This window comes from Microcebus murinus, chromosome 8 (assembly GCF_040939455.1).
Source record: "Microcebus murinus isolate Inina chromosome 8, M.murinus_Inina_mat1.0, whole genome shotgun sequence".
Classification (NCBI taxonomy): Eukaryota; Metazoa; Chordata; class Mammalia; order Primates; family Cheirogaleidae; genus Microcebus; species Microcebus murinus.
In genome coordinates this window covers 11,944,285-11,958,251 of record NC_134111.1, presented here as the reverse complement: position 1 = coordinate 11,958,251, position 13,967 = coordinate 11,944,285, and the positions used below count along the sequence as shown (strand labels likewise).

The window sequence follows — 13,967 nt, the reverse complement described above, 5'->3', positions numbered from 1 at the left end:
ACACATATTTTGTGTGTATTATATATTATATGCTGTATTTTTACAATAAAGTAAGCTAAGGAAAAGAAAATGTTATTAAGAAAATCATCAGGAGGAGAAAATAGATTTATTATTCATTAAGCAGAAATGGATTACCATAAAGGTCTTCATTCTCATCTCCGTCATGTTGAGTAGGCCGAGGAAGAGGAGGGGTTGGTCTTACTGTCCCAGGCATGGCAGAGATGGAAGAAAATCCTCATATGATTGGACCCATGCCGTTCAAACTCATGTTGTTCAAGGAGGGTCAACTGTATTTTATTTTTAGAAATGAGCTGTGAGGTTCAGATTGCTCAAGGAGAAGGGAATAAGACTCTACCTTTGAAGGAAGAAGTATGTAGCATTTGTGAGCATTTAATACCACCATATGGGCGTGTTTGTATTCCTCAGCATTTAGTCACCTTTTTGTCTTGTTTTGTTTTAATCTATTCTCTTCCTCTCACTCATTTTATCTCTCTGGTATGTGTGTTTTCTGCTTAGAAGTCACCATTAATTTTGGTGAGGTAGGAACAAATATATTAAATAGATTATTTTATTTAATCTTTGTAGTATCCCTTCAAAACTCCCTGAAGTAGATATTGTCTTCAGTTACATTTATTCGTGTCATTCAACAAATATGTATTGAATGCATATGATATTTCAGGACTAGGTCATGAAAGGCACTGAAGCTCAGTTCATTTATTCATTCAACAAATATTTTTCAAACGTGCATGCTGTCTCAGGCTTTATGCTGGGTGCCAGGGAATGTTGTTGAACAAGCCACAGTATCTGGCCTCACCTAACTTATGTTCACTAAGGGTTTCCATTCTTGTGGGGGTCATAAAGGAAGTCAAGATATGTGTCCAAGGTCACACAACTATAAGCCACCTTATTCTGCCCTCATCAAAGCAGGAGTAATGAGGGACGGAGGAAAAGGGTTTTTTCTTGGCTGTCCAGCATTGCTCCCTGACAAAGAAAGGAGGTAGGCATGGGAGGAGCCCATACATTTTTCTGAGCACGCACTGGCTTGAAGCTCTGGGAAGCAGAGAGATATGATCCCCTACTCCACTGCCCTTAACCCAAGGAGCCAGCAACGTGTGTGTCCAGGTGTCTGAGGACAAGGATGTCTCTCAGCCATCCTCACATCATCTGTGCATACAGCTGTCCCCTCCACCTGCTGTAAGACTCAGCATAGCTTTTTACCAGCCAATGCATCCAAGCACTGAGTCTTGTGACCTGGAGTCTTGGACAGAGAGCCCAGGTCAGTCTGGATGCTAACATACCCAGACATTCAGGGAGCAGCTAAGGGCAAGTTTGGAAACAAAACTTGGACGGTGGTGGGGAGGGAAGTGTACAAGCAGGGGGCTCAAGCAGAAGGAAACAATTTTGAAAGCCAGAGGTGAATGGAAGGAAAGAGCACTTGAGTTTCCAGATGGGGTGGGCTGATTCTGGGGCTGCCGGAGCCTGGGTGGCTGTTGGGAGCTTTTCTGCTCTGTTGCGGTTGTAATTACAGCATCTGAAAGCTTGCGTGACATTGCTAATTTTAGAGAAAATGGGACACTGATATCTGTAAGAACACTCAGGCTTAGGTTGCTGATTAACGCTTCCAAGTATCGCAGAATCAAACCCAGAAATAGTGTAGGCATTAGGAAATATTATTATTAGAAGAATGTTCATAATGATGGAAATGAAAAATGTAAATGCCAACCCTTTAGAGAGGTTTAAAGAGATTAATTGGAATAATAAAACAACTGGAAGTCAAATTGGTTATGGAACTGTGCTTTGAAATGATGAATACTATTTGAAGTCTGTTTTCCTTTGGCACGTTCTTTTTTGGCTAAAATGTAAAAATAAATTAGTAGAGTGAGCTTCTCAAATTCATAAAGGACTACGTAATATGGTATATGCTGACTAAGTATTTCTCATTTGTTGTAGGAAAAGAAATTTTAAAAAAGGAAAGAAAGCTGTAATAGGAGAAATGTAGGGTATATATAGAGACACAGGAATTGGTAATCAAAAATCATTTAGGGGGAAACTTCTACAGAGGAACTGGAGACATTTTGTTGAAAAATGGGAACAATGGGATAGTTTTAAGGCCACACCTAGAAATAGTAGAAACAGGAATGATAGACTTGGAGATAAGAAGTGAGTGATATTTAGGGCAGTAGTGAATAATGCAAAGGTTTATTTGTTCGTTTTGACTAAGACAGAGAATAATTCACATGAGAAGAGCTAAAATTAATCATTATTCTTAGGGATAATAGCCTGGAAACATATTGACCAAAAATGTTATTTCACATAGATACAGGGTAACATCACACTCTCTGACAGTGTATTGCTAATAGTTTTATAGTTTATGAGCCTGACTTCCAAGAGAGCTAGAAAGAATATGAACTTTAAAGCCCATCAGAGCTGGGTTTGACCTTTGTGACTTTGTGCACACTTTATTTTGTTGCGCCCCTGGTTTCTCTGTGTAGAAGAGAATAATAGTGTTAACCTTTCGGTATTGCCATGATTAATGAGGCCATGCATGTACAGCATCCTGCTACATATTACACACCTGCTAGTACATCCTTTTCTCCTTTATTCTAAGGGGAAAATACTTAAAGAAGAGAACTTACAATGTGATATGTTGCCATCACCTAAGTCGCTTGCCCACAGCCTCAGGTCTAATCTCTAAGGTGTATGCTTTGAGCATGGCTAGGAATTATCAGAAATTACTTTACTAGATTATCCATGGACTCAGGAAAACTTTACATGGAATCCTGAAAAGTGTTTTGGATCCTATGTTGAAGATATAAAAGAGCAATTATTGGGGCTATTAAGCTAAAAGAGAGGTATGCATTTAATACCTGTGATCCTTAGATAATATATTATTTACTGATCAAATCATTAATCATATTTTATAAAACATTTGCCTGCCTTTACCACCTTAGGAGAGTCACATACCTTCTCTGATTCTCTGTTTTCTCAGCTCCAAAATGGAGATAATTGGGGACAACAATAGTGCACATCACATAGGGCTGCTGTGGGGATTGAATGAGAGGATGTACATAAAAGTATTTAGCAGAGTGCCTGGCACAGAATGGGCAATCAATCAATACCAGGTAAAAGTTAAACAATTAAGCAAACAAACAACCCCCCCATCCCTCTCAAAGTGCCTGAAACTCTTAGCACTTTGAGACTGTTGGCTCTCAGCTCTGGCCACATAATTAATCACAGTACAGTGAACTCTCGATTATCCGCACTAGTGAAGGGCAGAGGCATGGATATTACAAAACAAGGGGCAATCTAAAAGTCATTTATATATTTGGCTTTGGAATAAAGTCAGAGAAAGACACACACACACACACCTCTCATTTTCTGTCCTGGCAAAGGCTTCCCAACTGGGATCTCTACTGGGGCCTCTGGAAGCTTTCTAGGGGCAAGAGGCAGAGAGAGGTAGCACTTGGCACTTAACAAAGGAGATACAGGAATATATGAAGCACTTAAAAAACTATTAAAAATATACAACACATACAAAAAACATTGTCATTGATGCTATTAATAATATTTTGCCTGCAGATTTTTGACAGGTGACTAAAGACCAAATAAAGGAGGCAGGTTGTTGTGAGCTCCCTCATAATTAACCACATACTTGTCTGCTGCCCCACGCCTCCCAGCCAGAGAACTGGGAGCAGATTGAAGACACCATATAATGCATTTTTATATTCCTCTAAAGTATTTAACTAATATAGTGCTTGGCACATAGTGGGAGCGGGCATTGAAAGTGTGAATTAATGTATTACTATTTTAGACAGATTTCTATCTGGAGTGAGTGTTGGGATAGAGTCCTCTGCCTGGGTGGAGAGCTCTTGAAAGGACCTGAGCAGCTCTGCTTCATCTGAAATCATTTTAGGCTTTTATCTTAAGACCCATGCCCCTTCTGGAGAGATCCTTTAGTTCTTTTGCTGAAATACTTGACTGTGATGGTGAAAGCAGAGAAAGTTTTCGGAGACAAAGAAGGTTATAGCAGAGAAAGATGTGCTAGCAGTCTCACAACTCTTATGTTAAGGATTTACAGAATTTCCCAGGCTAAATCTCCTTGTCTCTCTGAAACTTTGTTCATTTAACCAACATTTACTTAGCATGTCTTACAGGTCAAATATTGTGCCAAATACCAGGAAAACAGATATTCATACATTATATTATACTTGTTGATAGGCATATTTCACCTCCAAGTCTCAGCTCTTTGAGGGCAAGAACTACATCTTGTTCATCTTTGTGTCCCTAGCACTCAGTACAGTACTTGATGGATGGAAGAATGGAGAAATGAATGGATGAGAGAGACACAGCATCATTTTCTCAAGGAGCTCATAGCTTGTTAAAGGAGGCAGCATATCAGTAAAAGTTCATGAGAGAGTACTCGTGGGCTGCTGTATCAGGGATTGCACAGAGAGCCACCTTCTATTTATGTGGGCTGGGGAAGGGTCACAGAGGAAGAAATGGATGGCATGGGTCTTGAAAAGGCTAGGATTCAGCAGGTGAAGAAGGAAGAGGAGGCCATTCCAAAAAGGAGAAATAGTCTGTGCAAATGCACAGCATGTTCGGGTAGGATCTGAAGAGAATGTCTTGGAGGAAGAGGAGTAGGAGAAGAAGATGGGCAGGAACCCAAGAGCCTTTTATGCCCTCATTCTTACAGATGCATCACTGTGGATTAGTTTATTGAAGGCTGATTGTTGAATATTTTCCTGGATCTCTCCAAAGTATATGTGGCTAAGCCTCTCAAGGGCAGTTCTTCACGCCTTTCCTTTGCTCCGCAGGACCCAGACAGGTGAGGGCATGGACTGCGCGCATAGGCAAGATGTCTGGCCGGACTCCTGATTCTTACCAGGGGTGGCCCATCTGCACCTTGTGCTGAACTCTTTAGGCACCAGTTTATGGGGTTTTGATACAGATTATGCCTTTGTCTGTGTCTTTCTCTCACTCACCCATCCATCCATTCATGATTATGAAGAACAGTCACACAGATTACCTATTTTTTTTAGTGCATATTTATAAATCTGTAAGGAAGACAACAGAATTGGGGGCCTCCTAAAACATGATTTGAGTTGGTTGGTTCCACCTATAGGGGTTCAACTGCTTGCCTTTCTTTTCTTTCCTCCCCCCCCCTTTGAATAAATAAAGATGTTGAGATTCTTCTATCAAGATACCTCTCGCTGATGCTAGATAGCTAAACTTTGCAGCCAGAGAAGCCATCTTCAGTGGCAACAGCCCAGGGTATGGGGGAGAGGAAGAGGCTGTGAAAGAAGTTGCCCCTTTCTCGTTATCTGAGACCTGCTTGAAATCTGATGCATCTCCTTGGGTCATGAGGCTTCCTTAATATCCGCCCTAACACTAAATATTTAGCGCCGGGCACAAAGAGGCAGGGGAGGGAGGGGTGGGAGAGGCACATGGCTCTGTATTGCCTGTTTGCCGCCCACAATAAGAGGGATAGGAATAGAAAAGACCCAGGCACAACATAAATATTTCCTATTATGGAGAAACTAAAGTCACAATGGAATCTGTCATGCTTGTGATATGAGAGATGGACAATATTTCGGGGCTGCTGCCATGCTGGCACCTGAATGGAGTTTATATTTTGTTTATGGAGCTGAATCCGAAGCCTTTTATTTTTTTGGCCCAGCCTGTGTAATTCTTCTTCATGGGAGCTCGAAATGGCTGCGGAGCAGCTCAATATTCCATTTATTTTATTTATAAAAGAAATTCAAAGGCTGAAAAGATGAAGTAATTGACTTACTGGGATGACAGTTAAACCCACTAAATTTAATCTTATCCTCTCAAGTACAACATATCGCGCTTACAAATTATCGCCAGCCACCAGGCAGCCCCGCGCTCCTCACCTAATGCAAATGGAATGGAGGCCTCTGTTATTGTATTATCTGACTTTACTATCAGCATTAATCCGGCTTAGCTCACTTAATGATGCCACTTGTGGCACTCCGAAGGCAGCGGAGAAGTCTATAAACTACTTCCATTAAAATGCAAATCGGGCCCGCCGAGAAAATAAGTGACACAAAAAGTGGGCGAGCCGGGCGCGCGGTGGCCGCCGCGGCCGCGCCGCGGGCTGATGGCGCGATTAGCGCGCGCCGCCGGGGAGGGAGCGCCCGCGCGCCGCGCCACGCGCTGCGCCGACGAGCCGGGCCGTTTAATTTCTGAAGAGATTTATATTTTTTTGTTGTCAGGAAATGAACAAATACTTATCAATGTAAAAACTGCTATCTCCCATCTCGCCGCCAGGTTTTTCATCCTGATATTATTTGCACCCCGCAACACAGGAAATGAAAATCTTCTCTCTGCCTTCCTCGTCGCCACTGTCTCTCCAAATCCTCGGCGAGCACGTTGGCCTCCCCCCGCCGCCCCCCACAGCCCCCTCCCAGACTCCCTCCCGGGTAAACAGAAAAGAAACTTTTGTGGCCTAAGGATGGGAGAAATTCCAAGGCTTAGAATGTTCCAGGCCGACCGACTTGGGTTTGGGGCAGAGCGCAGGGAGGCTGGGCTGGGGCGATGAGGGAGGGGGCTGGGAACACCGGCACTCAACGGTGACATCTGTTTTACTTAAGCAGCCTGATTTCGTTTTAGGATGAAAAAGTATTCCGTTTCAGCATGAGGAATCGTGGGCCCTGGGGCTTGTATTGATTCAGAACAAGGCCTAATAAAACACTAGCAGGTGATTTAGTTTCATATTTTGATTCCTTTGTTTAAACAGTTTCTCTCAGGTTCTCCTGTGTCAGCCCAGGGATCCCGGCGTCTCCCCTTTGATGTGGGAGGGAGGCACAGGCCGGCAGGGCTCTGGCTGGCGGGTGGGTGCCGGGCGCTCTGGGGGCAGGGCGCTTCCCACCGGCCCCCAGCGCCAGCCCAGCCTCTGCGGGCAGGCTCTCCAACCCTGCCAGGATTTATGGTGCGCGCGGAGGGATCAATACTACATTTTAAATATTACAATACCTTTTATCGAGACAATATTACAACAAAAACATTTTACCCTGTCATGGGACCTAGTTAAAATTGATTTTGGCCGTCTAGTCCACGGGCTTCCCCGGCCCTCTGTGGTTACCACTTCTGAGGACAAGTTGGGTGTGCTCCGGGGATGGCTGACCCTGCGCACCTGGGCCAGGGAACCACAGAGTGGGGGGTGCAGCAGGTGAGGGCTGTGGGCGCCTGGGGAGGGCTGCGGAAACTGGCTGTTGCCCCAGTGGGCTTTTTTTTGGGGGGGGGGGGCTAGTTCTCAGTCCTGACTCTTTCCTGGCTGGCGGGACAGGGATGTAAGTGGAAGGAAGGGAAAATGTGGGTGAAACTAGGATTAAGGATGACATTTATCTTGGAGCCCTGGGACTGGGCCACAGACCATCCTGCGTGGACCTGTCAGTCTGAGGTGTGCTTGCCACATTGCCTTGTAACTCCCTTTGCCCATGTCTATTTCTGTCTGTCACCCTGTTTATTTTCCTACAGGTAGTGCCTAGGATAGGCTCTGGCCACTGCCAGAATAGATACATAGTATATACTTCATGAGGGTTTGTTGAATGGCTAAAGGAATGAAGGCTGTGTTATGGTCTGAATGTTTGTGTCCCCTTAAAATTAGTATGTTGAAACATAATCCCTAATGTGATGGTGTTTGGAGGTGGGGCCTATGGGAGATGATTAGATCGTGAGGGTGGAGCCTTACAAAAGGGGTTATTGCCCTTATAAAAGGAATCCCAGAGAGCTCCCGGGTCCCTTCTACTGTGTGAAGACACATCAAGAACCAGAAGGCTGGCTGTCTCCAGATGTTGAATCTGCCAGAATTTTAATCTTGAACTTCCCAGCCTCCAGAATTGTGAGAAATAAATTTGTTTTTTATAAGCCAGCCAGTGTATAGTGTTCTATTATAGCAGCCTAAATGGACTAAGATAGGAGGTAACAGTGTCTTATTCCCACCACCTCCACCTCCCTGCAGAAACTCAAGAATTGCCTATGAATAGATAGTGCACATCAATACATTGCCTTCACACACGGGGAAAGATCCCTTTAGCCATTCTTGATGCACTTGAACTCAGCTAGGCCTGAATGATGCAAGTATGGAATCATGTCTGAATTTGTACCCTGGCATCTGCATGATTTTTTTCTTTTCTTAAAAGTTTGGCACATGTCTTCTGTGAGTGGTTGCTGTGTAATGGAATTGAATATGTCCAGGTTTCATGGTTTTATCTGCTCATGCACTATTCCATGGATATTTATCGTGTGCTCCCCATATGCCAGGCACCAGCAAGACTGACAAGGTCAGGGTACCTAGGGTATTTCTATTCCAGTGGGAGAGGCAAAGAAAGCAAGTAAAAAACAAAGACAGACTATAATTGCAAATTGTGCTCAAAGCTATAAAGGAAATGGAGAGCGTGACATGAGAGGAAATGTCCACAAAAAAAATCATAAATTTCTGGGTACCTGACCTTCTGAACAAGTGTAAGAACAACCAGTATGTGTGTGAAACCCAGACAGTACCTAGAACAGCTGGCTCCTGTTAACTATTGCTGTGTAACAAAACACCCCAAAACTTAGTGACTTAAAATATCAACAACATTTATTTTGTTCACCAATCAGCAATTTGGGTAGGGCTCAGTGGAGACAGCTCATCTCTGCTCCACTTGGCATCAGCGAGGTCATCTGGAGGTTCTCTTGATTGTATGTCTGGAGGCTGTTGCTGGCTGTCGGCTGGGACCCCAGATGGGGCTGGGGCTGGAGCACGTGGCCTTTCCATGAGGCTTCCTCCCCATGGCCTGGCAGCTGAGTTCCAAGGGCAGCCATCCTAAAGGAAAGAAAACCAGGCGGAAGCTGTATTGCTTTTTCTATCGTGGACTTTGAGGTCCCACAATGTCACTTTTAACACATTCTGTTCATTGGAGGTTAGTCACTGATGCTGACCATGTTAAAGGGGAGGAAATAGACTCTGTCTTTCCAGGAGAGGAGTATCCGAGAATTTGTGGACATAATTTCAAACCACTCAAAGCCTCAGTTGAAGAGCCGAGCATTAGTTTGAAGGCACAATCAGGCACCCTTTACCTTCATACACTTCCCACTGGATCCTCTTCCTCAGGTATCTCTCCAGGCTATCCTCCCCGTCGTGGCCATAGGACTAATTGTACCCTGATTGTTTTTCATTTTGTCCTTTTCTCCTACCATGACCCTTGATTGTCTGCTAAAAAAAGCCCAGGCTCTGTGTGTAGACATTCAAAATTCTTGCATATCTCACCTCAGTATCCTCCCCTGCTTTATTTCCTAAACCAGTAGAGAGACGCTGAGTTTGAAGACAAGACCACTCCAGCCAGGTTGGTCCAGTTATTTACACCCAAATAACCCACAGTGTGTGTTTCTTTGCTACTTTCTCCATCAGATTGCTCCCAAACACCTGAATGCTATTCATTCTTCAATTCCAGCCCAAGCCTGCCTCTCCCATGAAGTCTTCCCTGAGCAAAGCTCACTTAATAATATTAGTAGCCAGCATTTCTCAAATACCCACTATATGCCAGCAGTTTCACTAGAGGCTTTGCATTCATTTCCATTAATTCTCATGACAACCTTGCAAGTTACTATTTGCCCATTGAACAGATGAGGAAACTAAGGCAAAGTTATTTTCTCTAGGTTATCCAACTAGTATGAGGTGCATTTGGGATCGAAATCTGCCCGTCTGCCCTGAATCCAAGCTCTTTCTACTATGATATCTACAAATATCAACACAATCTCTACAAGGTAGGAAGCGATAAGTAGTTAAGGCATGAAGGAAAAAAACCAGATAATTCAGAGACTCACTCTTAGGGGGTTTTAGCTGGAATTTTAATGTTGGTGACTTGGTGTCACCAGAGCACTAAACAGACCTATTCCAAGTCAAAGTTTTTGTTTGTCTATTAGCTGCATCATACTCAGGCTAGCTGTGCTCTGAGGAATTTTCCCAATTTTCTTAGGCCTCCCAACTTCCAACTGGCAAGTTATGGCTTAAGGCCTGGGAGTGGCAAATGATAGAGCAAGCAATGCGCTCAGACTTAGGCAGCCTTGCTGTTTGGTCTACCTCGGCAATTTTGAAACAAATTTTTGTTGGGCTAGATAAAAAAAATGTGGCCACAAAGTCCTGCCTTTCTTGGATGCACATTCCTTACAACGTGTCTTTGTTGCCTCTCCCAAGAAGAAGAGGAGGCTCCAGTGGGAACTGGCCTTATAATTTGCTTTGCCTAATTGAATGGGAAGGAGCCATATGATGAGAGTTTTGAGACTAGGCCTTCAAGGGCCTTGCAGCTACCACCTCACCTTCCTATGGCTCTACTCTGAGACTCTATGTTTAAGAAGCTGGGGTGAAGATCAGGCAGAGAGGCCCAGCCACCTCCTAACTACCCCATCTGAACACTGCTGTGCGAGTCAGAGCTGACCAGCCAACCACAGAACCTTGGAGAAAGGTCACCTGTTGTTTTGGCCTGCTAGATTTTGATGTGGCTTGTTACACAGCAGTAGATAACTGATGCATATAGTTGAGATTCCACTGGGGAAGGGGGATTTGAAGATCGTTTGGAATATTGCTGTGGAAAGGGGCTTTGCCTGTAGGAATTGAATGGAAAGGGAGGAGAGAGAGGCTCATTATCTCTAGGAACTCAATCAAGTTGGAATAAAACAGGCACATGACGGAGACTGAGGTTGAGAGTTAATATTCAAATGCTGAATAAAGTGTGAATCATAGAATCAGAAATTCCAGGTCTGGAAGAGCCTTCTAGAACCAAGTGGTCTGGGGATGACAAATAAGCTTCAGCATTTGCCAACTCCAATTGATTGGTAGTGGCTGCCTGGAGTGCTGTGTTGAGAATTCTGAGGCTTTGTCTATTTTCAACAGAAAAGAGGGCTGTGATCGATTAGTAATGTCTGCCACGGGTGCAGGAATTGCTTCAATTACTTGAATGTGCTCTGCTCTTTCTAGTCTCAGCACATTTACTCATGCTGCACTCTCTACTTGGAATACTTCCCCTGCCCCAGCACTGCTTTTCTAGCTGGCTTATCTTTCAAGTTTCAACTTTCATGTCACTTCCTTGGAGAGGACTGCCCTACCTAAAACTCCTCCTATTCATGTCCCTTGGTTGCACATGTCATAATTTTGTCATTATATATTTGTGTGTGTGTGTGTGCTTTTAATTTTTCTTTCTCACAACACATTCACATAACATCAAGCTTCCTTAGGGCAGGGTAGTGTCTTTTTTGCCCAGCTATTTACCCAGGACCTAGTTTAGTGCTAGTGCAAAGTAAGTGCTTAATATTATTGCTGAATGAATGATTGAGAGGTGGCATGGATAACAAGTTTGGCCATCGTGAACTAATCCAATTTCCTCCTCTAACCTAGAGTGGTTAGGCCACACGCCTAAGACACATAGTCTGTCTGGCTACAAGCTCCCAGTCCAGTGTTCTCTCCAAAATATCAGGTCTACAATGCACACAGATATATCTCAGAAGCTGAAGAAAGAAAGAGGCTGAGACTGTGCTAAGAGACTGAGATTGTGCCAAAGCAGCCAGCCAATTCAGACACATTATCAACCTACTGTTGGGGAAAAACAATGTTCAGTCATGTTTACTTACAAACTTTGCCACTTTAAGCTGATGTTTGGCCATGCTGTGGTAGGTGTTTTTGGTGGTACCAAGTTGTGGGCATGCAAGGGTCATTCATTCTATGTTGGGCTTTGTCTCTGCCCCATCAACATGAATGGAATGTTCAGGAGTTAAACAGATATGTGGTTGTAGCATCCTATATATCCCAAGGGATAATATATTAAATATTTTAAATATAAGAAGACATTTGCATGCCTTCAAATGCCTTTTGGGCATTAATATTTTGAAAAGAAGATAAATTGAAGATGAAAAATAAGGACAGGCAAAGATATTTTGTTTCACTGTCAACGGTAGAAGCAGTAAAAATAAATTGTCATGTGTCCAAAAAAATCACCCTATTTGATGTGGTAAACTTTCTGAATTCCCCCAGAACTTCCATGGATGGCAGACACATGTCACCCTTTGCAAAGCCTTTTCTTATTAGGGATGACCAGTGTTTCCCTGAGGTGAGTTGCCTGTTCATTGGGCTGCGGGAGAACTGGGTCAGGGGCAGGAAGGCACACCCCTGTACATTTGCATTGAACAAGAAAGAACATTTGACAAATTTCTCTGGCAGCTGGAGTGATGAAGATCATTTGTAGGCCTTGCGTAGTGGCAGGATACATTAAAGTAATTTTAGCATTTTCTAAGTTTAAAACCTTTTATTCTTTCTTTATGATAAATATTCTTTCCCCAGCTTTATCCTCTAAGACAAGGTTTGGCAGACTTTTTCTGTAAATGGCCAGACTGTAAATACTTTAGGCTTTGGGGCCACAAGATCTCCATTGGCGCTCTGCTACAGTAGTTTGAAAGCAGCCACGGACAATATGTCGATAGTTGAGCGTGGCTGTGCTCCCATAAAATGTTATTTCCAAAAACAGACAGAGGTCTGGATTTGTTTGGTCTATGGGTTGTAGTTTTCCAATGCCTGCTTAGGAGATTGGAATCAAAGCCTTTTTTTCTCCTATGAAAGATGAAAACTTTACTCACTGAATCCCAAAGATTGCTTCTTGCCTCCAAATATGTAATTAATATAAGCAGCAAAGTATAGCCGAATTTCTATGAATCTGAAGCTGTTAAAACAAAAAAAAAAAAACTAAGTTCATTGTGCCTTTAGGATGAAGGAATAGTATCTAATCTAAGAAACTGTTAGAAAAATTAAAACAATGTATAATTTCCAAATTCTACTTCTTTGCAGCAGCCCTCCTGCATGTGAGATTTTCAAGTAGAATAGCTATTATTTCCCACTGATGAACCACAAATGGATTGGAGATATTTGCATACCTTTTTACACACAATATACACCACTACTCTAACCTCTGATTCTTTTTACCAAATTCCATTTAATTTGTCATTAATTAGTAAATTGTTATGTGAGATGCTGCAAGGCATCTTGGGTGAAACAGCCAGTGTGATGATTATTCTTTTGGAAGCTATCTGAAATTGTTACTACTGAGCAATTTCCATGAAAATAGCAGGGTCTTTGGAGCTGCTCTTTTAAAATAAGAATAAAATGAATCAAATGGGGAGAACAAATAAAGGCAATAATAAATCAAAGACAAAAGACAGGAAACTAGTCCCCAAAAAAGTATATAGGAAGAAACTACATCAGCTTCTTTTTGCAAAGAATAGGTGCTTCTCCAGCTTTCCTTTGAAGACGCAATAAAAACAAAACAAAGTTAAAGCAAGTCCAAAAGTAAACCTTCAGAAATCCAGCTGGTATTTGTATTAAGAATCTTTGGATCTCCGAAAGCCTTTCTATAAGGGCATAGGGAGAATCATGGCCAACTACAGGCAAGTTCCTTCCTTCTTTCTGTTACACCCAGCAAACATATTTGCATTTATTTTGTCAATTGCAGAATCAGTGCTTTGAGTGATTATCATCGCCTACATCTTTTCTCTCTATTTTTTCTACTTACTTGCTTTCATTTTCAATTTCCTTCTTCTCTCCCCTTCTTTTCTTTCACTTAAAGCGAGGCCCGATGCACCTTCCTGATCGAAGGGATTTTGCCTTCAAGTTGTTTTTAGTGTTTAATTTCTGCTTACTGTCACCTCCGGAACCAAGTCCAAATGAAAGGCGAGCCTCTTTGACCCTCTGCCCTCCCTTTCCTGCCTTCTCTTCTGCAAGGTTTCAATGGTTGATTGAACGGTGTGTTAGGTTCACTGAACTTGGTCTTGGCTTCGGTTCCAAGCAGAGACAAAGTCTGCTTCCAGGCCCATTTCCATATGAAAGCAGCTGAGATCTCTTTTCCCATTTTGGAATTCCAGGCAGCACCCTGGGCTCTGACTTCTCAGACTCAAAGTTGTTGCCCAACTCCCCCACC

At 43.0% G+C, this 13,967-nt stretch overlaps 1 long non-coding RNA gene across 1 annotated transcript; it reads right to left on the bottom strand.

Moving 5' to 3' along the window:
- Positions 1 to 8,590: 8,590 nt before the first annotated feature.
- On the bottom strand, positions 8,591 to 13,746 carry LOC105877248 (uncharacterized). Its single transcript, XR_001156848.3, has 3 exons — positions 13,563 to 13,746; positions 12,634 to 12,716; positions 8,591 to 8,833 (listed from the first exon to the last, which is right to left on the bottom strand). It is a non-coding gene; the product is annotated as an uncharacterized LOC105877248 (long non-coding RNA).
- Positions 13,747 to 13,967: the final 221 nt, after the last annotated feature.